Raw genomic sequence first — 26,615 nt, forward strand, 5'->3', positions numbered from 1 at the left:
CTTCCCTTTGGCCCTTAAAATATATAAAAATACAGCTCCAGTGAAATGCAACTGAAGTGGCACAAAAATTAATTACCATGGCATAGTGATGCAGACAGAAATTAACTAAATTAATAATAATAGCCACATTTTATCTCTCCCATCCCAAGGTTTTTTTTGAGGGGTTTGGGTTTTTTTCTTTGTTGTGGTGGTGGTGGGTTTTTTTAGTTTCTTAATTTACAAAAAGATGCATTGTTCAGGCATTCAGAGCATTAAAATGTAGTTCATCCACATGCCCATGTATATCTGTAGAAACTTGTAAATTATAGTCTATTATTAAATTATTCTACTTTCCAGTCACATGTGCTGTACTACTTCAAATCTTTCCAATTACTATTAATTGTAATCAATTTGCAAACTTCACAAGTAAATTACCTATGTTTAGGCATCATTAACGTTAACTAATAACCAATTTTACTTAATGTGCCATCAAAAATAGCACATCTATGTTTATTCCCCAAGTTAAACACAGCACTTGAAATATTGTTAGCTCGTATGCCTCAGTACTAAGTATTCTGTTAATACAATGAATTACCTACCAAAGTCACTACTAACATTCCTTGCTAATGAAGTAAAAATAAGATCAAGATTAATAGTATCATTTAAAGGTCCAGGAGTTTGCTGAGCTCAGTTGCAAAAATAATATTTTAAATGCTTTTACAGATTAAACTTAAATACACAAATGTGAGCAATGAAATTGATGGCAGCTATAGTAAAAAAACCTGCCAATTCTGCTTCAATCCCTTGTCTTTGACAAGCCAATTTTCATGAAACCTGCATCAACATCTTTCACTTTTTATCTACGTCCCTTAAAAATTTTATTTTTGTGTGTGAATTTCAGCAATACAGTTCATGGCATGAGCACCTTCATACATAGAACTGTTCCTAAACTTCCATTAAGCAGTCCACCTGAAAAGAAAAAAGCCTTACAAGAAGTTTGGCATAAAAATAACCGATCACAGAGGAATCGCCTTTTCTGGTCTTAAAGAGAGGGACTATTTTTTCTTAGATTTAAAGGATGCAGAACAAGCAACTGCAGTTACGTGTTTACTGAACACAGAGCACTGAAAGGTAGAAAAAAAAAATTATTTATGTACAATCATTTACAGTGTGCATAACTAATGTCTTTTAAAAATATTTTTTACTCTGAATGTTTTTAAATATCCTGGCTTCAGCTCTGCTCTCTCAGAATCCTGTTACAAAACCATATTTTACATTACCTAAACTGCCTTTCTAGTCATTGTCTGCTGTGCATCAAATTGAAAAAAAGAATTCACAGATCTTTGAGAGGGTTATAGTCTCCAAAGACATCAGAACCAAGCAAGATTATGACAGTAAGAATAGACTTTGACAATATTTTCAGAAAAGCTGAAGGAAAACACTAGTAGTCGTTCAAGCAGTAGTAGAAGGCTTGTGGTTCTGACCATACAACTTCAACATATCAATGTCAACTGGTGCTCAAAAGCTTTAACATCTAACATCAAAAAGAGAACTTCTTAGAAAAGCTTTAGATATTTGCTGACCTGGAACCTTAGAAGCTGTCCTCCCTTGCAACAAATTCTGATCTAGTAGATGGGATTCTTCCCTCAATGTATACAGAATGATGTTCTGCTATACTGCTCATAAACTAGTTCAGGGGGAAAAAAGTTCTTGTGTATTTAAATATAAATGCTTAACTGAAATAAAATTCCACAACAATAAGGATAGAGATCAAGTTATGTCCAGAAGAGGAGATACAAGGGTTCAGAATTAAGTGGTAAAAGAACTCATCCAGAAGTCATCCTCAATTATCCAAGTCTAACTTTTTAAGGCTGTTCTTTTTAAAAAACAAAACAAAACACACAAGGAACTTAAGCAAGTAACTTGACTTGTAGTGAACATTAATATAACACACTGTCAATTTCCTTTCATCTAAGATGGATACTGATGACAAAGCTATTTAGAAAATGCTCAAAGATTAAGCCTTGTATTTTGAGCAACATCCTCTGGACAACAGTCCAACACACTAGCACTTTCCTTAATTTCATATTGTTTATCAAATTACCAGTGGTTCAAATAATCAGTAAGAATATAAACCAAATGTTTGTCCAATAATTTTGCAAATTTCTTTGACAAAAAAACAGGAATGGATGCATACATAAGACTCCCTATGGGGCAGAGAAAGCATGTATCTTTCATGCCTCACTCTGACCAAGAAAGAGAATTAGAGCAAGAGTATTCATAAAAGCATTAAAGTACTACAGTATTCTAACTGAATGGCAGCTGAATGTAAAAAAAACCCAACACCCTAATGGAACTGTTAGCACAATAAAAGGCTGGGATGATAATTTTTAAAAACCTCATCTCCAGCGTCACCCCTGAAGACACAGCCCCCAGTTCTTCAAAAACACCCACTTCCACAAAAAGGTCATTTTGTTTATAAGTTAGGCAGTTTGTTTTAGGTTACTATATCTATAGCAGAGATTTAGAAGGAAATGAGGCTGTGATTCACAAGTTTGTGTGAATCAAGTTTAAGCCTGCTAGGGCACTGCCAATGACTGTTTTTTTGAGTGTGTATCCTTTTACCAATAAGGCTCAGACTATTACAAAGACAAACTGTCTCTTTCTTCTGTTCATCTAGGTATCTGGCTGGAAAAATATCATGGAATCAGATGTTGAAAATATTAAGGTCAAAACCAGAACAGGTTTCTGTGTACTCCAGAAAACAATGACCAAGTCTCATAAAATCATGACACTTCCAAATTCTAAGAATGAGAGGGCAAGAACAAGTATTAGTTTTAAGAGTTACAGTGTAGGCTGATTTCTACATGTCTCTTCACAAAGAATTTAATCAATGATTACAGATTCTTTTAAGCCCTAGAAAATCTGAGGAAGATTCACCACTACCGTGCCTTGGCTATAGAAAAAAAAAAACAAAACACAACCCCCAAAAAAACAATCCTCCCTTCACAAAAATTTTACTTTTCTCCTTAGAAGAATTTAACAACAGAACTGAAGCAAAAGGAAGCCATGAATTCAGACACAAAGAATACTTGAACTCATTTGGCTTCAGGAGATGGGCACAGAAAAATTAACATATGGGTTTCCATTTCAGATCTAATTACTTCTGAGTCTACAATCTGAACTGGTAAACTGTGCAAGTCTGGGAAAAAGTACTTCCAGGCTCACGATAAACAACACAGCTATGGGAGGATATATTCAGAAGTAATATTGAACTGTGGATTTAGCCTACTCTACAGGTTTTTTATGCTATTTAACAAAGGCAGGCAGGCAGAAGAGAAATTTGAACACAATCCCAAGAAACTGCCTAAAAACAAAAAAACCAAACTACCCCCGCTTCCACTGACCTCTATAGAGAATGGCTTGAATTATAATCCTGCATTCAGGTTGGGGGTTTTTGTTTGTTTGGGATTATTTTTCCACCGACCTCCTTTACATATTACAAAACTAATACGAAAACTTTTACAGTAGGCAACTGATACTGCAGGAACCAGGCCACTACTCCTCGGACCACTGTTGCTTGTTAATGAGATCATTTCTGATCATTTACGGTTCTGGATGCTCAGAGACATATCAAGAGGCCTTACTTGTATAAAATGTAAAGAATCAATTAATTTGAAAACTCTCTCACAAATGTTTAATCTTTGGTAACAAAAAACCACACACACAAACAAAAACAAACAGAAAAAAACAAGCCAACAAACAAAAACACAAACGCTAAATCAACTTAAAAACGGGGGAGAAAGAAAGAGAAAGGTGGGGAGAGAATCTGTATTTGTTAAATACATCAAACCCCCAAGTTCACATGTTTTCACATGGAGAAAGCACTCTTTCTCCATTTTAAGAACCTTTAAAGGAGAAAAGAATTTCTATTTAAAGTTTGAGGCTGCTTAGACAAGGTTCTGTATTTTTTTTCTTCTGAAAACTCAAAATTATACTAATTCTTATTTCAATTTTTTCCCTTTAGCTTTTCATTTTTTCCTTTGATAAATTGACTTGCATTTAGTTTCTTGAACTATAAGTTTTTCTGAAAATATATCTGGAAAATTTGGTAACATTCTGGACCTTGTCCTGGTAACAGTACTCTCCGTCCCCCTCCCACCGCCCAAATCCAAACACACACAAACCAAACATGTTTTCATTCTAGTTTCTCATTTAAGTGAGGCAAACTTCTGAAGCACTAATACCCAGGACTGCAGAGGACAGGAAGAAAATGAAAACAAAGGGACCTCTTGCAGAGCCAGAGGGAAGTAAGAAAAGCAGGAGACATAAACAAATATTCTTGGGTTCTAAAATGGCTATGAACGCACTACACTGCATTTTTATCTACTCCGAAAAACCATCATCTCTCCACCTTTGGTTATATAACTGCCAGTGGAAGTGGTTCTCCTCTCTTCTGCCGCCACAGAACTGCACCTCACATTGCACTGAGTCTAGCAATTGTGCAGCTACATCAGTAAATTGCTCTAAGGGAAAACTACACTTTCTAAGCAGCACAGTTTCATGCTGGATTAGCTCATTCTGCAAGTGTATGAGCACTCCAACATAGAGTGTGGAACAGAAACATGTGGAGAAGGAGGGGGGTTGTGCTAAGGATGTAGGATGAGAAAACACAGAACTACCCATTCTGGTAATACCTTGCCATCACAGCACCCTAAACATAAGATGAAACTGCACACTGAATCCCAATCTTTTACTACTAGATTAAAAGGAAAGAGTCTGCTGTATAGTCTGTTGCATTATTAGCAACTATACTGCTCAGCACATAAATAAGGAAACACTGATCAGGAACATTAAAGCAGTGAACCAGGCAACTATTTGGAAAGCCCAGCAGCTCTCTGATGCCATAAAACAATTCCTCCACATCCCTGAGGAAAGAAAAAAAAAAACCACTATGGGGGGAGCAGAGAGAAAAAAGGAGAAAAACAAGACCTCTGAAGTGAGCCCTCCAAGGGAACTCAATGCACATTCAACATACAGAAGCATTAACTGCAATAGAAAGCATTTGAGTATGTGCCAATTCATGAAAACCCTTTCTATCTAACATCACCAGAAATCTGATTAAAGAGCAACCACGCTCACATTGCACTGATATTCTGAGATTCTACTGCTGCGATCTCAGACTGAAGTAGCAAAGTGAAGTTTTCTGCTTTAGCAATCTAAACCAGAACAGACCAAAACTCTGTCTTCCTGAATCCATACTATATTATGAAACCGGCACAGTGTTCTTCCCTGCAATGCCCAGACCCACAGATGTCTACATGTGAAAAGGCTGATGTCATACAGGAGTTAAGCTGTTTACCTTTGCTTGGTAGTTGTGATTGCTTACTTTGAAGGCAGCTGTACAAGACAAGTGCAATTTTTCATCCCATCACCCACCAACAATTTCGTGTACAGACATCTGAAAGTTGCCTCTTGTTTTATGGGATTACTCTTCTCAGATACCCAAGGTTTGTGAGTATATACAAGGTCACTACAGTCTAATGCATGCCAACAGTTTCCCTCTATAGCACAACAGATTCTTCTTTCAGTGTTCTCCCCTTATAAACAGGAAATGAGTCCAAGTATAAATGATAGATTTCTCCTTTGAAAGGGCATCACTTACCAGTAACTACCATGCTGCTCATGTTAGAGTTCGGGCTATTGAGTACACTGCCTGAAAGAAGTTCGTCAGATCCTCTCTAAAAAGAAAGAGACAGTAAGAGATTTTTTTTCCTCTATTTTGTGATTTTTAAAGATGATATTAAAAATGTCAGTTTGACAGGGAAAACCTTTAGAAGAACTTAAGCAAGCATAACCAAACCTATTCAGGTTTGGCAGACTTCCTCTTTTTAGATAAGTGCAACAACTTGAAATCTAAGTAAAGCAGTATGTTTACATGGCAATCTTTGAAATGAGAGCAGCTTAAGCACAGTTGTTTGACCCACCACTGAAATGTAGCCACCTCCAGACACAATGAGAACTGCTGAAAAATAATTCTATCCAGCATTTTAAGTTAAAATATTATTATATTTAGTCTATTTCAGTAACAGTTAAATTAACTTATTGATTTAATATTTTGATATACATATACACTAAATTATTATATCTAGCTGAAACTACAAGGGCAATCTATACCAACAGAAATATGGAGTTTAGCTCAATTCTAATACCCCTATTTTAAAAAAAAAAAAGACTTGTCTTCATAGGAAATGAACAATTTTCATTTTGGGGACATCCATTTGTCCTGCAAAACACAACTTAGGGCAGGGAATTACATCTTCATTGTAATTCTTAAAACATGACAAGTATCAATTAAATGGTGACTCGAAAGTGCAAAAATCAGAGGAGGGTTTACATTGAAAGCACACAAGATAATCTTTTCCTCTCAAATTATTTGCAAGATGGGCACTTGACATAGCTGAGGAAGCTTTTGCTTCTTTTCATGTGTTTTTATTTTTTTCTTTTACCCCTCAATCCCTTCCATCCCTCAAGACTTCCTCTCTCAAAAAGCTTCCAAAATATTTAGGTGCTCTTTCACTAAAAAAAAGTTTTAAAAGGCAATAAACCTGACATGCTTTGAAGATTATCTTTAATTTCTTATGGGTTCTTTCTCCACTTCAAAAGTCTTTCCCCAGCACCCTTAACACTAATCCAGGTCATTGCTAAAACAGAAATGAGGAAAGACGACAGTTACTACCCATATTTATAAAAATAAATGTTTTAATTCTTTGTGGACACTACAATAGAATCTCAAAAATAGTTAGTGAATGTGTTTTACAGGGGACCTCAGTATTGCATACTAAATTAACCTGAGGATATCACCTTTCTAGGCAGCACAGTTGCAAGATACATAAAATCAAACATTTACCATTTTATCATAATGCACTGTATGTGTGTCCATACACAGAACAGTATGTTAAAGCTTGTTTAATCCACACCCGAAACCCAGAAGCTCTTAAAAATGGTATATATATGTATGCATACATAGAGCCACTGAAGTTTACTTAGTTTTCAACATCAGCTCTGAAGAATCTTTACACAGTTTATTCAATACTCTAAGCTCTTAAGGGTACATAGCAATCAACAAAGCTGTGCTTCTCAAATCAACAGATTTCCTTTAAAACTGAGTAATGCGTAATATCAGGATTAGGTAGGACCATGAGAAGGACCACATCTTGTCCTTCTCAATGTAGGAACAGATCTTTAATCAGATATAGCTAAGGAAAAATTTAGCCGGACAAAACTGAGAAAAAAAAGAAGTTATGGAAACTCTCTGTTAGTCAAACTTCATTGCATTCTATTGCAAATATAATACACTAACCCAGGCTCAGTATAAGTTGAAACATAAACACTCCTTTCTCTTTAGTCTTCTGTTTTTCTACCATGTTATTTACATGGGTAGAATATTGCAAAATTCAGGATTACTAGCAGGATTAGCTCACTCAGTGGTAACTGCAGTTACTTCTGCCTGCAGCTATCCAGCTAGCCTTGCTTGGAAGCCCTTGTCTGTAGCCTGGACAGCTCAACTGAATAGGCAGAAGTAGAAGCAGAGTCTGAATCAGTCCATAGTCAGGCATATTAAGATAATTCAGCAATTTTTTTTTTTCCCCCTTGCTATGCCAGACATTAATTTGCAACAGTACAGCAGTTACTACGTAAACAGTCAAAGCATCGCCAGTACCAAATGAATGCTCTTTCCAAACCTGCAGGAACTTTACAATTCTAAATTATCTCAAATTTGAGCTGTCTTCAGCTTCGGAAAGTTACTTACACATCAGCAACTGCTGACTAGCAGAACACAAGAGTGATTACATAAACTTGTGGTTCCTAGTAAATCAGGCTTTCAAAAAGCTGTTAATTTCTTAATCCACAGCAGAAAAACCTAAAAGGAGCACAAATTACTCAATAGAGTGGATATTCAGTTACTGCATTTATGTTTCATGAACAGTTAAAAAAGTTCTCTCTTCACTTGGAAACATATCATTTTGCATTTCATTAATACATTCAGTCAATCACAAGATTTTGTCATTATACTTGAAAAAGTTTTAACAGTTTTGCCTCAGAAGAAAAATTAAATGTGAATTCCTTATATTCGCATGTATCATAAATTCTATTTTTTTTTTTATTCTCATAAATCAGTGTTCACAAGTCTGATACACAGACGTACAGGTTTGTATGTGGAATGTTCTTCGAGTTCACCATGAAAACACAAACATACAGCAAACACCTCTGCTAACTCAGTCCCATACATATTTGCCAAGCTTTTGGTAAAAGACAAAGATATCTTTTACCATGTGAGTAATCACCTTACTAAATATACATGGTTATTTTTCCTTATCTGTTCTTAAGCAGCCTAGACACCTCTGCACTTCATTCAGTATGTACTTTAAAACCAGCTATGCAGCAAAAGACACATGATGCACTTGGACACAGAGTGGTTAAATTACAAAATCAAAAGCAGTAACTGCCAGGCAATTGCCATTTACTTCAAAGGAGTTAGCTCAAGATGACAGTTGTCTAGTAAAGCAATTTAATATAAGCAGTTCAAGTAAGCCAATGCGTACTCTTAGACTGGCACTACCATGTGACACAAGCACCTCCTGAATTACAGCATAGATATAAATACTTATTTTACTTACATTTATTCAGCAGAGATTGACTTTATTCAATTTGTGGTTTGGGGTGCTTGGCTTTGTTTTTATGTGCATCTTCTTTTAGAGGGTGCTAAGCCAAAAAGGACTTGCATCTTGCTCCAAGGGCAAAGCTCTTCATCCCTCCGCTCTCACACACAAATTGCAGAATTAGAAACCATTTCCCAAGCATCTTGAACATTCACTACTCTTATTCTCAAGCACGCCAGTTCTGCTAGTCAAATCATGCAAAGCAAAGAAACCTTTTATAGAATTTACCTAAATTAGTTTAACTGCTTCAGAGATGAGGAAACTAAACTCAGATCTTTGAAGAACATAGCAAATTAGATGCAATGAAAAATCGAAGATCCAAAAGCAATGTTCCCTTAACTCTTTTCCCCACATCTGCACACAGATGTGCAAACTGCTGTGTTCTACAGAATCAAAGCAAGTTTGAGATTGTGTAACAACACTGAAGATCAAACACATGGATCACAGAGATGTCCAAATCTAAGTTAAAATAACAAATGAACAAAAAACACAATGATTTTTACTTTGTCATAGACTGCAAAGGAAAGTTCCTATAATAGCAACATGGTAGAGACTAATTGAATATCCATTTTAGCATGAGGGAAGGAGATTATAAAGGACAAAATAAGAAGTGCAAACTGCTATTAATAGGTCATCTTCCAATAGCTTAGTCCTCAACAGCACAAGTTTTCAATGCCATATTCCTATTCCTACCAATGTCAAGAACATTAATCTGTATTACTCTTCCATGAAAGCTAAACCACTAACTATTCAGATCAGAGATATCTAGAACATTTCTTCATGAAACTAGCATCTGCCAAAATACTGCTACACAAAATAAACAAGGGAATTGCTAAACTAACTTCTTGCAATGAGTGAACCTTAAATTTGTTGCAGAGTCAATACTGTCCTTTCAATGAAGCCCATGTTATCACACCCTTGCCCCCACGACAGCATTTTCATAGTGGCGTGAAAACAGCATGTTAATGTATGGCTTCAACCAATGGAATTATGTGAAACTGACATGTAGGATCACTTTCAAAAAAAGATGAAAAATATACCAACTCAGACACTGAATACATATTTCAGAGAAACTTAAAAATTATATACACAAAGGTTATTTTATATACTATAAATTGAAGATACCACTTCAATATTTCAGTTACTTTCTGTAAGTGAATAGAGTTATTGCATATACTATCTCTTCTACAATTTAAAAAAATCAGTTACACAAAGAAAAATCCCCTAGCTTAGCCAATTAATCTCCTAGCTCCTTGCTTTAACAGTCATAACTAACTCAGAATCCCTCACTACACCAGCTGGATTTACATAGCAGGCTTTCAGATTTTTTTTTCCCCTCATAACAGACTACTATAAAACTTCATGCTATCACAGGTTATATTAAGTAGCTATGTAATTTCAGGAAGTCATTACAGTCATACTATCCTTTCCAGGCTAATCAAAATTACACTATTTAGAAGTCTTTGCCAACTATTTACCTCACATTCCAGATAAGGCTTTAAATATTTCAAACATTTCCCAGATTTAATTACATCCAAGGTATTAAAAAACCAAAACAGTTACGACTTTGGCTTGAGAGTTACCAAAGAGGTTTAGTCTTAAGCAAAGTACTTTTTGACAACTGTTTATGAAAGAGAAGCATTATCAGCTCTTTTCCCAATAATTCAGGGCTATGGAGACTGATCAGAAGTTATGGCTGAACCTAATAAGGACTGTATTACAGAGGGCTTATTAGAAGCATGTGTAGACGCACTACAATACTACAAGAACACTAAACCAGTACTACTAGAAAGAGTTAACAAGTGACAAAACTGCACTTTCTTAAAAAGTCAACAGCATCATCTAAAATAATTTCTTAAATTCCCACTGGAAAACATAAAGAATACATGCAAATATATTGGAAAATATGTTTTCTGATGGATCCTCTCATTTGTGGTATTCAAATTTTCCCATATTAGAAACCTCTCTCAAGAACAGGATGCTTTTGCCCCCCTCTCCCCCTTCCCACTTTCCCTGCCTCCTCCCCCACATGAAAGAAAAAAGGAGAACTTGAGCTGCACCGCGCATTTACCACAGTCATTCTCAGCCTACAGGCATGAATTTCTCAAGGGGTATGACAAGCCAGGAGACAGATCTCATGATTTAAAGAAATTTAACTTCATTGTAAAACACTTCATTTCTAACAACATCTGGGAACAATTTAAAAGAAAAAGCCAGAAACCTTACGGTATGGGAGAGGAATAAAAAGCATATGAGAATTCCAACCCAGATATTAAACATTCCTCTCTAACAGATACACACTTGTAAACACACTGCTTCAATATTCATTGTCTGAATTAACTTTGGGAACTTTGGAAACAACAGGACAACACACTTTAAACCCCCAAACACAGCATTTATAAATTTCATTCAGTTTACATGAGATGGATCAGAATTTAATGAAGGTTTCATTTTTAACAGGATACATTTTTAATAAAACACTGCATAAATACACCCTCACATACTCTTCAGTGAAGAAGAAATACTTGATCTGCCTTATACTCTGACTGTATGTACACATATGCATATACACATACACATATACACATTATGTCAAAACACATAATCCAAATTACCTAATGAATACGACTGTTACACCTCTCAGACGTATAGGATCACAGAAGACTCATTCAGGACAGGACAAGCCAAGTCCAAATATACATCCAAAAGAAATCCCATACACGTTCATAGGTATTTTACAAAGTGTACAGTTTAACCTATAAGCTTGTTATCACTTCATCAGAACCTTACATACAAGGAGTATGTCTACTTGATTTTTTTTTTTTTAAACTACACTGTTTAACTATATTGGCATGAAATCTTATAAAAGAAGGCCATGAACTCCATGAGTGTTTAATAACTCACTTATAACACCACTTGCTTTTAATTCAGTGTGAAGTTAACTGGATACAATATGACCACCTCTCCATACTTATTCTCTGCATTCTCTTTTTCCCCACTGCAATTCTTTCCATGCTGTCCTCACCCAACCATATATTGTTTATATATCCTAACAACTAACTTCACCATTTTCATACTCATATTTTTTCAGTAAGGAATGATCTAGGAGAAAATTAAGCTTTTATTCTTTTTTCTTGCAACTACATGCATGGTATATTGCCATGTACCTAATTTATGAAAACACAAAAAGTTTGTAGAACTTTGAGAGAGAGCGATCAAGGGAATCTGAAAAGTCTTTAAGATTGAAAGGAGACATGTCTCAATTCCTCTGAAAAGCCTCCAGGTTCTCAAAATTCAATGTGGAAAAGAGACAAATTTCTCAAAAGATCCAGATGGACTATTAAACCAGAAAGCTGGAGAATCAAATCTCCATTGAAACCATGCCACCCAACCTCATTTTGAAACCTCCACACTTTCAATGGTAATGAAAGACTGCAGGCAAGAGTCTAGTCCAATACCAGTCGATGCTTCAAACATCCAGGAGGAAGTATACAACGTAATTTATTCCAACATTTGAGGAAGTCAAGAACAACTTGCTAGAGCCACCACCTGAATGTATTCTTAGCTTTCTAGTTAGAGAATGATGGCACCTAGATACACAGATTTGGTCCTTCAAGTAGCAGTTTCTACACCTCAAAATAAAATCCATGAGGAAGGTATTTTCTACTCAATTCTCTACTATTTTGCAATAATAATACATAAAATAGCGCTTTTAATTTAACTCAATACTCACGTTACATATTCATAGAAAAACTGATTTTATGTAAAGCTAAAAACAGCTGCATGTACTTGCAGCTATAAAAAACGAACTAAACCCCTAAATCAAACATCACAGTCCCACTAACAGCTTGTGAAACCACAACCTCATTTGAACCAACTACCACCAAAAGCAACAGTCATACCTTCTCCCTGGCCCCAGCAACTTGCTCCTATTCTGTCCTCCCTAATTCTATATTGCTACAAGCACTAAAGTAACCACACGCTTTGGTACAAATCTCACTAAAGAGATGTAACTTGCTGTTCTGTCTGCTTAGCTTTATCCTGGTTAAGTTCCCAAGAGAGGTTTGTGAGGCCGCTACCCAAACATTTGTTGCACAAGTATTACAGTGACTAAGAAAAACTGGAATACAGCTTGATTTGCTTATGAAAACATGGCCCAAAGCTCCAAAAAATGGGAAAGGTATTTTCATGCTGGTATTGGCTCATATTTTTTAGATGGTGCAGGTGACTGCATTTCTCTTCCGACAACCCCCTCAATTAAGATGCAAACATAGGTGTTCTGTGACAAATGAGAAATAGGCGATTTCCAATTAGTGACAGACATCAAAAGATATCAAATATGTATACTAAGCCTTCCTTACACCCATGCATACTTGCTACAGAGCACAAACTAATCTTCAACATTTTTCCTTTCTCCCCATTTTCAGCTCTCATTTTTTCACATGTATTATGGTGGCTGAATGAGCATTAAGAAAAAAAAACCCAAAGTTACAAAGAAAAAAAAGAATCGGAGTAGACTCTTCTGGGAATAAATATGAAAGTCATTTCAAACAGGGTCAATTTAAAGAAGTTACTGTTAAAAAGAGAGCAGATGTCTTTCATTGAAGGAAGTTATTTTTTGTCACCAAGGACATGTTCCCCGTACCACTGCTGAAAAGACAAATCCAGATGCCAGTTCTAAACTTCTGAACATAGTCACACTTCATCCTTACTTCACTGCTAGAATGTTCTGTACATTTTTTGCTGTCTACTGTTGGTACGACTAAGTATTACTGAACACAAAAGTTGATTTAGAAACATCAACCTAGATAATACAAAATTAAAACAGTTCCTCCAGTTCACAAAGAACCCATTTTTCTCATATCACTGCCCTTAGCAGACTCTGTCTGATCTACAAGCAATCTACTAGTAATTAGACATGAAAAGATAGCTCAAAACTATCGTTCTAATATTTTAAATACAATAAAACAGACCACCACATGGTGTTTGTCTATGAATGAGTCAGTTTTTAATCCTACCACTCCCTTTTAAGTACCTAGAATGACAGCAGTGAAGGCAAAATAGATTTCAGAAAAAGAAGAAACTGAAAGGAAAAAGCTATCTAAATACACTTTCTCATTCCTTAAGTTTATTCTAAACTTATCTTCTGACAACTTGCTAGAATTTCTAACCAACTTTTTTCTACACATTTTTTCATTATACAGTATACAGTTCAAATAAAAAGTTACAATATATCCACAATATTCGTTTCTACCACAAGGAAACTCTCAGCTATTAGTAGCAAAAAAGGGACAATGTTCTAGTAATTTTCTAAGATAAGAGTTCACCCCTCAGAACTTGAGTTAAAAAAAAGTGGACAATGTTTCAAGAGTACTTACAGACACTGCCACTGTAGTGGCAGTCTTTTCTCCATCAGCTCATATCTCTTCTGGTTTTAGCTACTGCCTGTCCCTCATACTATTATACTCCCCAATGTTAAATTTCAGCAACCAGGAAAAAGGGGCACTTTGTGACACAATGTTGTTTGGAAAACTATGAGAAAGTATGAGGACAGTGCTTCTTAGCATCTGCTACCTAACCCTAAGACAACCGACTAAATACACACCAAGAATTCCCTCTTTTATTAAGCATTCTGCAAAGGCTGATGCCCTGACTTTCCGGGAAAAGGGCATTCCCACATCTTTTAAACTTACAAAACTATGTTTACAGGAATATATGAGTTTTCGTTCCTGTGGACTGGGGCTGTCCACACATGGCAACTGAAGCTCGGTTTTTGGCCTGTGTAGCTCAAAGCAGTGCCAACAATGTCACAAATTCCCAAACGCCATGTATCAAATAATGCATCCTTAAAGGAATGACTGCTTTTTTCTCCCATCAGGTAGAAGTACACCTCAGCCATTCTGAACACTCAATTGTTCAGGCCCCATTTACTGCACAGCTACACAGACCATCCAGGAAAAGATGGTACATTAGGCTGAAGTGGCACACACTGACATACAATAAGAGAACTATCATCTTCAATATGCGTCAAAAGTTCACCTAAATTGTTCCCTGCATCTGTGTGATGTATATTCTTTAGATCAAATTTTATATCCCTTGAACATTCTTTTCTCTGGAGTAATTAAAAGATACATTATACATTTCATACATTCACTTCAATAGTTGAAAAAAGCTCTAGCACTCGAAGTGCCAAATCAGTTTACTTATCCAGATTAAAGGATCATAACTGTAAAGAGAACATAAGACAGCAATTTAAACTACAGTTACTAGATTCTGATACTCAAACCTATATAGTCAGTGAGCAACAAGTTTGAGAATAGAAGCTAGCTAGCAGGCCTTTTCATTTTTCATGACTAAGGACCTCATGTAATAAAAACAGAGCAACTGAGATGCACCATTTTAAAACAAAAAAGCAAGCATTTTATATAATATGGCATTTTTTAAAGCTATGCATTAAGAAATATATAAATTTAAAGCCTACAGAATTTCAAGAAACTGAAAATTTAAAAAAAAAAAAAAAAAAATCAATGAACTACATAATATACTATCATTACCGGAATCGTTAGCTCTGTTCTACTCAAAAACACTTACACAAAATGCTTATATACAACAGGAGTTCACAAAGTAACATCAGACAGAGCTAAAGCTCATTCTTTTTGTATTATTTTGTAAATTGCAAGGTAAGGGGTGAACTGTGTGCAGAGTGACATTTCCTTTCCTCCATCAATTCTAGGAAAGCAAAACAAGACATTACAGACCAAATCAAATATGAATTATTTCATATGTACTTAGAAGATGACTAGGTTTTGACATGTTCTACAGCTTTCAGAAATTAAAGCACACTGCTCCTCTGACATTTTAGCTGTGAAGCATGTTCCCACTACATATCTTGAATTGTGCAAATCTTGGCATTTACTCTATGTAAACCAAGTTTTCAAACAGTATTTGTAATTTTTTCCACCCCCATTTTGAGTTTTAGTTTTTCCTTGGCTTTTGGTGTTAATTTCTGGTGACTCAACACACAAATAAAATCAAGATTGAATATTCAACGGTTTGATGAACAAAAATGTTTTAAATCAAAACGTACCACAAAAATAAATGTCAATAGCTTCAAATTTAGCAGCCTCATTAACAGTTTTACAGTTTCACAGCTACCTGCTAATGAAACACCATAAGCAAGTATTCCTTTTACTTTATACTTGCCTTGCCCACTTGCAGTCCCCAAGGCTCAAAAGTCCTTTTTGATTCAAAGACAATTCCCAGACTACAGAAGTTAACTTCTGCTATTACTCTTTCGCAAATGGGTTTGAAAATATAACTAACATGTTCACTTTTCTGTTTAAGAGAGAAACCAGCAAGACAAGAGTTAATATAATTTTCAAATTTGTATTGACATGATTGATGATGATAAAGCAAACTGTCCAAACAGAAGGGTCATATGTCACAATCCCTTTCTCCAAGTATAATTGAATATATCACAAACATGCTGTATAACTGATCAGCCTATATACAGTACGTGCAAAATCTCAAGAAAGCATCACGTCAAACATCCTGGATAAGTTGATTTCACACAAGTAAATCCCTGCTCACTCCCAACGGCTATCCAGTCACAATAAAAGCAGTATCAAAAGAGCATTACAACTGCTGATGCAACTCCTTGCACTCAAAACTTGCTCCCTACACATTCCCAAAGAAAAGACAACAGCCAAGGAAAGGCAGGATGAATGTTCCCAGTTGTTTACATACCACTTATTGGTAAAGCATTCCTCAACTCTAAAAACTCAGTTCATCAAGAGCAATGAACAGTCACCAGAGAACATAAAGGACAAATGTTTCATGTGGCCTTCCACAAAACACGACTGAAGCCAGCATTAGACTGCTACCCAAACTGCATATATCAATTAGAGAGAAATTCCATTTTCCATTCTTATTAGCATCTTGAGATAATTACAGAAGCTCCAGAACACAATCCAGTTTACTCCTTCCATATTAAACAGCTTTCTTCAGAAAACCATCATCCTTTTTATTTATTACTACTTCTGTGCACAAATTGTTTCCTTTTAAAATCCAGAGAATAAGTCCATTTTTACAATGCAAAGAGCACAACTTTTTGACATTTCTGTGCCTTTCCTTGTATTTATTTTAATCACTACCTCTGATACACCTGTCTTACCTTCTTTCTTATGACATATTCATAATATATCTTCTACACTCAACAGAAAGGAGCAGTGATGTCATCTAAAGTGTCTTTATTTCATTGTCTAGCTAGTATCCGAAAATATTGTTCCAAAATTGCACTATACTCTTACAGTGTATTTCATGAAAGCTCAAATTTTCATAGGGTTCTAAGTCACTCATAGTTAAGAATAAAAGAGATACTGAATCCATTTACTTCTCCTGAAGTTAGAATGTCAGAATTTAGAGTTCAAGCAATACCCGAAATTGCTCCTTCATTAGACATGATTGAAAGCAATTTATAAATCATTTTGCCCCAAAGCTATTCATATGGGGCAGTTTACCTCTGAAAGACTTGAACTTCCTTAGGTACTCCTCCAAACTATTAAATACATTTCTAAAGTTTTAATCAGTTAACACTTTATCCTCCCAGGCAAAGAGAAACTATAATGCCAGTTCATACTTCTGAATGGGTTTAGTTCCCATGGAAGTACTTTAATAAATACACTTTCTTCTTGATTCAGAGAGTGATTTTAACCTTGTCTCCAATACTGCATGAACATGTGGAGTCAGATGGGTCCAGAACCTATATAACTGGCTTCTTACAGCTCCTCCTAGAAGCAAGCTTTCTCAGAAACATACTACAGGTACATATGACAGAATAGTTGTTTTATCTACAGGCTAGCCATATTATGTAAGAACTAATTCAAATCCAGCAGGACCAATACTGCATCTGAGTCAAAGAGCTTTACTAGACAAAACCTGGTTTACCAAGCAGTTAACACAACAGATCAGCTTCAGGCGAAAAGGCAGCTACACAGTATAGATACAGAGTCCCTGGACAAACGTGGAGACTTAACTGTATGCCCTAGAAAACTTCCACGTCTCTACTAGTGAAATAGAATTGTTTGCGTGCATTCATTAATATAACTAAAGTTCCCTTGTCCCATGTATCTTTGCATTCTCCTTACTTCTCAGTCTGCTTCTACAAAGTACTGATCTAATTCCTGCAACAGATCTGAATGCAAAAATGAAATAAAGAGTAAATTAACAAGCATTTGGAAGCTCTTTCCTTGTTATAACAAATAGGATGAATGCATAACTGAACTGGAGAAATAAGAAGTAAAGCAAAGCAAATGCCCACTTGTTTGTCTACATAACAAACTCCACCTCCCATATTTTTGTGTCCTATTACAGGCAATAACTTCTTTTTTAACTTCAATGGTAACTGTTTCGAAAAAAGGATGGGGGGGAGAAGAAAACATGTCTTTTACAGTCACCATGAAATAATGAGAAAGTGTTGTTTTGAAAAAAATCTGCAAATTTAAGCTTTAAAATAAGAAGCTGACACCACTACATCAATCTAGAACCAGTTTACAGCTCAGCGCCTAGAAAAGTCTTTTGTGTAGATCCTCCAATTTACCTCTAGGATTTTTGGTTAATAAAGCATATGCTGCTGACTATAATATCAGCTGACAATGACTAGTTAAAAATCTTAAAACTTGCAGTTACTGCTGCTCAAAGTAGTTCATTTTGTATCAACAATTTGCCCCCTTATTTGCTAAGTGTACATCCTACCTTCACACCAACTGCAACATCAGTGACAATGCTGTAAAAAAAAGAAAAAAAGAACACAAGTCAACCAATTTATCCTCATAAAACCAACTTTTCAATGTATTGCAATGCCAAAATAATGAGGAATCTAAATAGCCAATAACTTCCTCAATCAAGAATATATCTTCAAAGAACACAGCAGGACTGAGTGGAAGTACAAAAGAAACCTACAAAAGCTGCCAAGCTCCCCCAGCTTATAGGCTTCTCCCAAAGAGTCCAAAGTTTCAAGCAAACATTACTCCAAAGCAGCACTGCACGGAAATTTATTTAGGAAACTCGGGTTTCTGGACTACATGATATCATAGAGTGAAAATTAAGTAAGTACAGAACTTTTCTCACACACCCCTATTAACTAGACGGCTAGTTCAGCAACATAGCCTACCCTACAGATCTCCTTACAGCAGAAAGCAATTAACAATTTTTTTTAAATTAGCTTAAACAAAAAAGAACACATTGGCAGGTACACCTATATGAAATTTAATGAAATTTGATCAGGTAGACCGATATGAAACTCTGTAACAGGTATGCCTTTTTCCTAGGGGTTGTGACATCGTAACTCACAGGGTGTAACATAATCCCAAAAGAAACCCAAATCCACACCAAAAAAAATGACAGCAAAATATGAATATGTGAAAGCATTCCACAGTGTAATACTCATTAATGATAAGACTTCTCAGACAGTACCTGTAACTCCCAACATTATAATCGCAACTAACCATAAAAAGCCTTTAAAACTCTCACAGTTGAAAGGTTCTATGCTTAAAGCATACCAGAGAGATGGCTTCTCTGTTTGAAGCAGAGTAAACAACTTAATAGGAAATTTGGAAGCTGGAAGATGTTGTATTTACACTGACGAAGGCTACAACCACCAGCCTCATTTTCCATGTCTGACAGAAAGAAGGCCTTGTGTGTAGTGCCTGCCCACCCCAGCTCCCGACCAGGACCGAGGGCCCTCGCTGTCCCATACGTCTGACTCCTCCAAAACCTTCCCTTCTTTGGCTTTTACAGCCAGTCTCCAGCATACACAAAGGCATCTTTCTACCTAGGGAGGGAGGGAAGCCAGAGGGCTTATTAGGCAGTTTCTGAAAACAAAAGAGCTCGACATCTGGCTCCTGCTGGCATTGCTCCTCCCCTCCGGCCAGCTCCAAAACAAACCCCAGCCCTACGGAGCGCCTCTCCTCACCCCACGGCTGCGGGGGGGGACAGAGAAGGCAAAACTGGGGGAGAAGGAGAGCACAAGAGGCTCTGGAGGGACGGATGGGGGTAGATCGCGCTCCCTCTTTACAGCGAGATCCGGCGTCTCGGGCGCTACACTAAGTCGGGGCCAGCCCAAAGCCCCATCAATTTAAACAGAAGACCCTACCGAGGGGCCCGCGTTACGGAAAGGCCGATGCCCCTCTCCCCCCCCACCCCGTCCTGGGCCTCAAGCTCCAGCTGTCCTGCGGCGGGAAGCCCGCCTGTTCCCACCGCCGCTGGGGCAGCGGCCGCTCCCCACACACCCCGACAGCCAGCCGCGGCAGGGGGCCAGCCCCCAGCACTGGGACAAGTCCCACCAGCGACTAGCGGCACAACCGCGGTAGTGCCTTCGCCCCCACGGCCCCGGTCATTACTCACCCGTCCATCGCCGAGCAGGACAAAGCACTGACAAGCGGGACAGACAGCCGCGCAGGCAACGCGTCCGGGAAGGCTGTGAGAAAATGGCGGCCTGGCCTGCACGAAAACCGCCGAACGTTGCCGAGTACCGGATTCCGCTCCTCGTCCCTCGCCGCTACAGAGCATGCGCTGCCCGCCTGGGCATGCGCCGCCGGCGCCGCTGAAGTTTTTGCCATCAGCTGCCCGGGCCGAGCCGGCTCATGAGACGGCGCGAGCCTGCCACGCCGGGGGCGGGAAGCGGGAAGCGAGAAGGAGGGCGTGGCGGAGCGCGGCCGCGGGCTCCTCAGCGCCCCGCCCGCCCGCTCGGGACCCGCCGCGTGGCGAGGGCGGGTTCCCGCGCCTCCTACCCCAGCGCACTGCCGCGGGGGTGTTCGCGTGTGCGCGAAGGAGAGCGGTCGCCTCAGAGCAGCTCGGCTCCCGTCCAGCCCGGGGAGAGCGCGGGGGGCAGGCCCGCTCCGGGGGCTCCTCAGCCCGTCGGGGTCCCTGCCGCCCCGCCCGCGGCCGCAGCTGACCCGCCGGACCGCACTTGTTGCGCGGAGAGACTTCCCGTGCTCGGCGCCGGCAGTTCCCCGCGCCGGGGCCCTGTCCCTGCTCGTCCTGGAGAGCTTTGAGAGAGGCCGCGCCGGGCCCGGGCACCCCCGCGCACCCAGCCCCCTTGAGGGCCCGACCCTGACAGGGAGCCCTGCCCTCATCACTCGGTGCCTTCGGCTACACCGTCGTTTGTAAGGAAACAACCTGCTGACTATACAGCTGGCCAGTAATACTATTTAAAAAACAAGGCGAACGTACAAATTAACTATTGCAGTGGGTTAGGCAGTTTCCTCACAGAAATTCGCATACCATGGTTCTCTGAAAACTGCCATGTCGGGCTGCAACTATTTGCTTTATGTGGCCATTAGGCAACAGCTTTTTCCCCCCATTATTTTTTGACAGGTCTCAGTATTTCACCACAAATCACCACAACTCTTTGATACAGAGTTTCTAGAAAGAGCTGTTCATGGGACAACCCTGGATCGCATTCAAACCAAAAGTCAAACTAAAGATTTTATACCTATGAAGGAAAATTTGAAAATGTGATCCAAATGTTCCTAGAAGATCCCAAATCCAGGAGGATATCAGAAAGTATTCAAAACACCTTCTGTATTTTCCATATTTTGATTTGGCAACACTGGTTTCAAAAATGTGTTCTGAGGAGGTAGCCCGTTACTACATTGCACTTCAATTTTTGGAGGATAGTGTTAAGTCTGTTGGAGTCTATCACTGAAACTCTTGCAATGAAGCCTGATAAAGGATTTAAGAGCCAAAAAACTATGCATATCTCCATAACTAGAAAATTTTCACTATGCTTTACTAAGACTGTCTTCCTCTCCCGTAACCGACCCCATGAGTAGCACAGTAACTAACTTAGCAATTAACGGTACATGCAAATTCTTATTCTGCTCTGTGATTTTTTGTATTCCTGTTCTGAAAAAGTCACTCTGGTTCTCTGCAGCAATTTACTGGGTTGAAAATAACTAATATTGCTTCTCCTAAATGGCCATATCATTTGGGTATCTGCAACTACCTTCTCTCAGCAACTGTCTTCGGCACCCATCACTAAGCACTAGACTAAATGATTTATTATTCTCATTCTTATAAAATCCCTCTTAAACATTTCATTGGCTTAGATTGTATATAAAGTTCATGATGCCAAATGCTATTCTTAACTTTTTTGCTTTCAACATTGTCATGTTTTTAAAAAAAAAGTGTCTGGTTGTAGCATTCTTTGCTGATTGCATGTGTTAAAGAAGTACTATGCTTGAAAGTAACATTGAGGACTTCAGAGATTTAGCATTGCTTATAACCATCTTTATAAATCCAGTGCATTTTTATATATCTACTCCATATATATATCTCATTCCTGTAGATTTTGGCATGCTTAATAGGCTTTGCACCACTGGAGATTGGGGTTACAGTTGGTTTCTCTCATTTGCCACTGCCTTCACTCCTGTTAGTTGCCACATTCTATTGGGGATTTTTTTGTCTTTTTTTCCCCCTTATAAATCTAAGTACATCTTGTCCAGTTTTGTGTTGGTAGAAGTCCTGATCCTTCTACTTCTCAGCAATTAGTAGGAAGTCTGTCTTTCCATCTGACTTCTCTATCTTACCGCCTGTCTTGCTCACCGCCTTTGCCTTTATAGTAACGCCATTTTCGAACTCGTGTTTCTCTTTTGTAGTATTCCTGTGTTCTCCGTCTTTCATGACACCTACCAGAATCCATCTGATTAAGTGAGCTAATACTCGTTGTGTTTATCCTCTGAGTTAGATGCTCTTCCATATAAGGCAGACCAAGGAGCGTATGTTTATAGCAGAAGAGACACTGGAACTGAGTTTGCAAATCTTGGTGAAATAATGGATGTGACTTTATAGAGCAAAACTCTGGTCCCTCTGAAACCATCAATAAAAGTAATAATTAATCAATCGGGATTTTACCTAGAGCATTTAATTTTAGAAGGAAAAAAAAAAGGCCAACAATCAGCACATTATTAATAAAATGCCATAGCATCCTCTTGCTCATTTGTTCAACGTGCTATGCCACATTTCTCTTCATGTAGCTTTGCCTTTTTATACCATCAGATTATTTTTAGTATGCTTTTGGATGCCTTGTAAAATGTCTACCATATTTTGGATATTGTGATAGTATAAACAATGACTTGGTCATCTTGTTTTCGCTGTTGCTAGAGTATGCTTTTGCTTTGTCTTTCCCATGTTTCAGAAGGCCAGAAAAAAAATGTTGCCAAAAAACACACCCTTGTCCTTAGCACCTGTCAACTTTCTGCTGAAAACCTGTGTCGGATATTTCAGAAAGCAGCTAAAGCGTCCAGCAATAGGCAACCATTCAGTAAAACACCTCTAGCAAAACCCTCTACATTCAGTTGTTTTATTATGAAACATGAAGCCTTATATCCTCTATCCATTTTATTCTAACAAAAATTTAAGTGTAGGTATTATTATTAGCTGTACAGAATTTCTGCGTTTTTTAAATCCTAGTAATCTTATTTGCTTCAATAATATTTTGTTTTCCAAAATAATTTCCTTTGATCATTGATATATTTAGATGATTCACTTTCATTGGTTCTTTCCTTTTTATTTTAAGAACAGCTAATAAATAATAGTCTGTGTAGTTCAGCAGCTGCATGAGTAGTTAGTGGTGTATGCTTAGTGAAAGATTGTAGGAATTAGGAAGCACACAAAGATATTTTCTGCAGTACATTGTCCCAAATTGAGTCCCTGGAGTTGCTGGGAAAAAAAATAGCATTCACACTCTCAGAGAGTATCTTGTCCAAGAATTTGCCTGAGCACTTTTTGACATCCACAGCATTCTGGGGCAACAAGTTACACAATTTAAGAAATCATTGTGTGAAAAATACTTTATTTGTTTCAAGCCCACTGCCTGATAATTTCCTTCAAAGCCCATCAGTTCTTTTTTTTTTTTAAATAGATGGGTAATTTTCCCTGTTCACCTAACCATGCCATTCATGAATGCATATACCTTCATCATATCATCTTCAGTTGTATTTCAAGAGTCCTAGTAAATTTAATGTCTCCTCTATTACAAGTCTTTCCATATTTTCAATATTTTGTTTTGCCTTTTTCTACACATTTCCTAATCCTATTATAGAAGACCATAATGGTCCTCATTATTCAAGTTACAAATCCAAGGGCTTTATATAGGCGCATAATAAATGCTTTCTGGTTTATTTCTAGTTTTATACTCTGTTTTTTTTTTCTGATAATACCAATCTTATTTACATGTTTGAATGCTGCTAAACCATGAGATGATGTTTTCACAGAACACTCCACAACTCAAGCGCTCTTTGCTGTGTGGAAGTCATTCATTTAGATTCCAGGATTTTGCATGTATAGTTCGGCTTGTTTTCTCCCTTGCATATTACTTCCATTTTTCAGCACTGAATTTAACTTGCCATTTTATCATTCAGTCACACAGTATCATGAGAGCTTTCTACAATTCTTCACGGTCAGCTTTTGTTTTTATTACCATGAATAATTCAGCATCATCAGCAAACTTGGTCGCCTCGATAATCACTCTTTTTTTCCAGATCATTTAAGAATATGCTGAACAGCGCAGGTCCCTGTGGTACACTACCAGTGACCTCCCTCTGCTGTAAAAAATAGACCATTTTTTCTTGCCCTTCATTTAGTATCTTTTAATAATCTAGTATTAATAGCTAATAATTAATAAGTTATTAATATGTCAAAGAATGTGCCTGTTAATCCTATATCAGCTTAGTTTCTCTCAAGAGCTTTGGGCAGAAAATTTCAACAAATTCTTTTTTTGAAATTCTATCATGTTGTTTCAATCAGACTATGCTAAAACTCAAACTTAGTGACACCTTCAAAGAATATGATACTTTTTGCTGTTAGATACACTTACACAGTAACAACTCTTCATTTGCCCCTATCACCAAACTAAATAGCCCTGTCTCTTTAGTTTCCTCATATTATTAGCAGTAGTGTCATTGAATGGTGTTGCTTAGTACAACAAGATCCTCTGGATATTATGGGAAAGGTTGATCATTCAGTTTACCAGTCTTTGTTATATTAAACCACATTATTCTATCTTAAGCCAGTTCTTATCAACTTCATAAATTCCCCAGATGCCTTTGAGCAAAGTCCCAATGTTTATTAGTAGCCATTCATCTTTTTGTGCTCCTGTAAACAATATCCTTAATCACCATTTCTTCCCAGCAGTCTGTGTTGAATTACTTTGTTTTATTGAACTAAGTTTTGAAGCTATTGAGTATCTCTTACAAGCACAGTGCTCTAAATAAATGTTTCTTTTTCAAGTTCAGGTTAAAACTTGTCTTGCTGGTCTGAATCCCACAGGCTGCTCTCCAGCATTTTATTTCTAGCATCCTTGCTAGAAAGAGAGTTTATCTTGGGCGGGCTGGGAGGCTTACTGCTCTCTACCATCTCAAACACCAAAACGCGTGACATAGCTCATACTACACTTCAGTAAACTCTCGTATGGGTCCAAAGGTCCATTCTTGACAACTAGATTATTATTTGCCTGCCCACTTTCCCTCTCTTGCTTGTACTATATCCACCTGGAAATTTATTTTCCAGAGCAAATTCACCTTTTTCTACCACTGTGATTAAATACACATGTATTTACTTTCTTCAGGGCTGGAGATCAGTTTTACTTTTTATTACAAACATTATATGCCAGTGGTGATTGCAAACACCTTTCATACCATAGGGTTTTCTTTTTTTTTTGCCTCAGCTGATTGGTAGTGGAGTGAAGATCATGTTGTGGGTCGTGTACAGCCAGGGCTGCAGCTCTGGGAAGAGTGTGCTGTATTCTGTCATGGAAAAGAAGTGAAATTAGTCTTTTTTTTTTTCTGAATGCAAAGATATCTCTTGAGGTTATAAGACAAAGGGCAGGAAGTTCTCTGCTTCTTGACCTACAAACGTACATAGATCCTTCTGTTGTCACAAACAGGTGACTAGGTGCTGGCCTGGCACTCTGCAAGACACAGGTGAAATATTCCAACACTAAAGCTATCATTGCTCTCCAAATACGTTAGTGAAGTAATTTAATCAGTTGCAAGAACCTTGTTTTCACCTGACTGCAAAATGGCTGACCCGTACGATGAGGACGGCTCCCTTAATGATGTGTGGTGTTACCAGCCTAGATCTCTACGTTGCAGGCAGCATAGCTGTCCCACCTACTGGACAGTCATGCAACACATTAAAAAAATCTCTAAGCATAATACATTAAATCGTTATTTAATGATTATTTTTATGTGTGGGTTACATAAAAGACCCACAATCAGAAAACACTGGCATTAATTCTTAGAGACTCCCTCATTATTACAATAGCTTTTGCCAATCAGTATTGCAGGTAACAAAGTTTCTCCATTTGAGGATCTGACAAAGTATGAATTTAGGGACTTCAAGATGATTTTCATTTTTGAGCTGAAGTGAAGATGCCTGAATTTTGGCTAATGGTACTCTTATATAAGGCTATGGCTAACTTAACTGAGCTCAAGCATTTAGCCCAGTGACTCCCTGGCAAGCTGTTGCTTTGTGCAAATTAGTGCCCAGTCTGGCATAATGTCTCAGCAGGTAGGTGGTAACCGGTAGCTGAGAGGTGGCAATCATTAACCTCCTCATCCGATATGCCTGCTTTGGCGAGGGGGACTTTTCTTCTGCTCCAGTGCAAAACTGAGCAAATCCACTGCTGCAGGTAATCTAAACTCATCTGGTTTGACTTTGCACTGAAGCTATTTAGATGGACTCACAGTCATTTTTATCAGAGGAGAGCCCCAAGACCCTGACCCTCTTGCCTCCAGCTGCTCATGTGCTGTCTCAGAGCCCTTTCTGCTCTGCGCCCTGCAGACAGGAGCGAGCTGAGGCCAGAGGTTTAAGCCACGGCCTGAGTAAATATCCCAAAACCAGGGTTAGATG

Source organism: Phaethon aethereus (assembly GCF_964289735.1).
Source record: "Phaethon aethereus genome assembly, chromosome: 8".
NCBI classification, from domain to species: Eukaryota; Metazoa; Chordata; class Aves; order Phaethontiformes; family Phaethontidae; genus Phaethon; species Phaethon aethereus.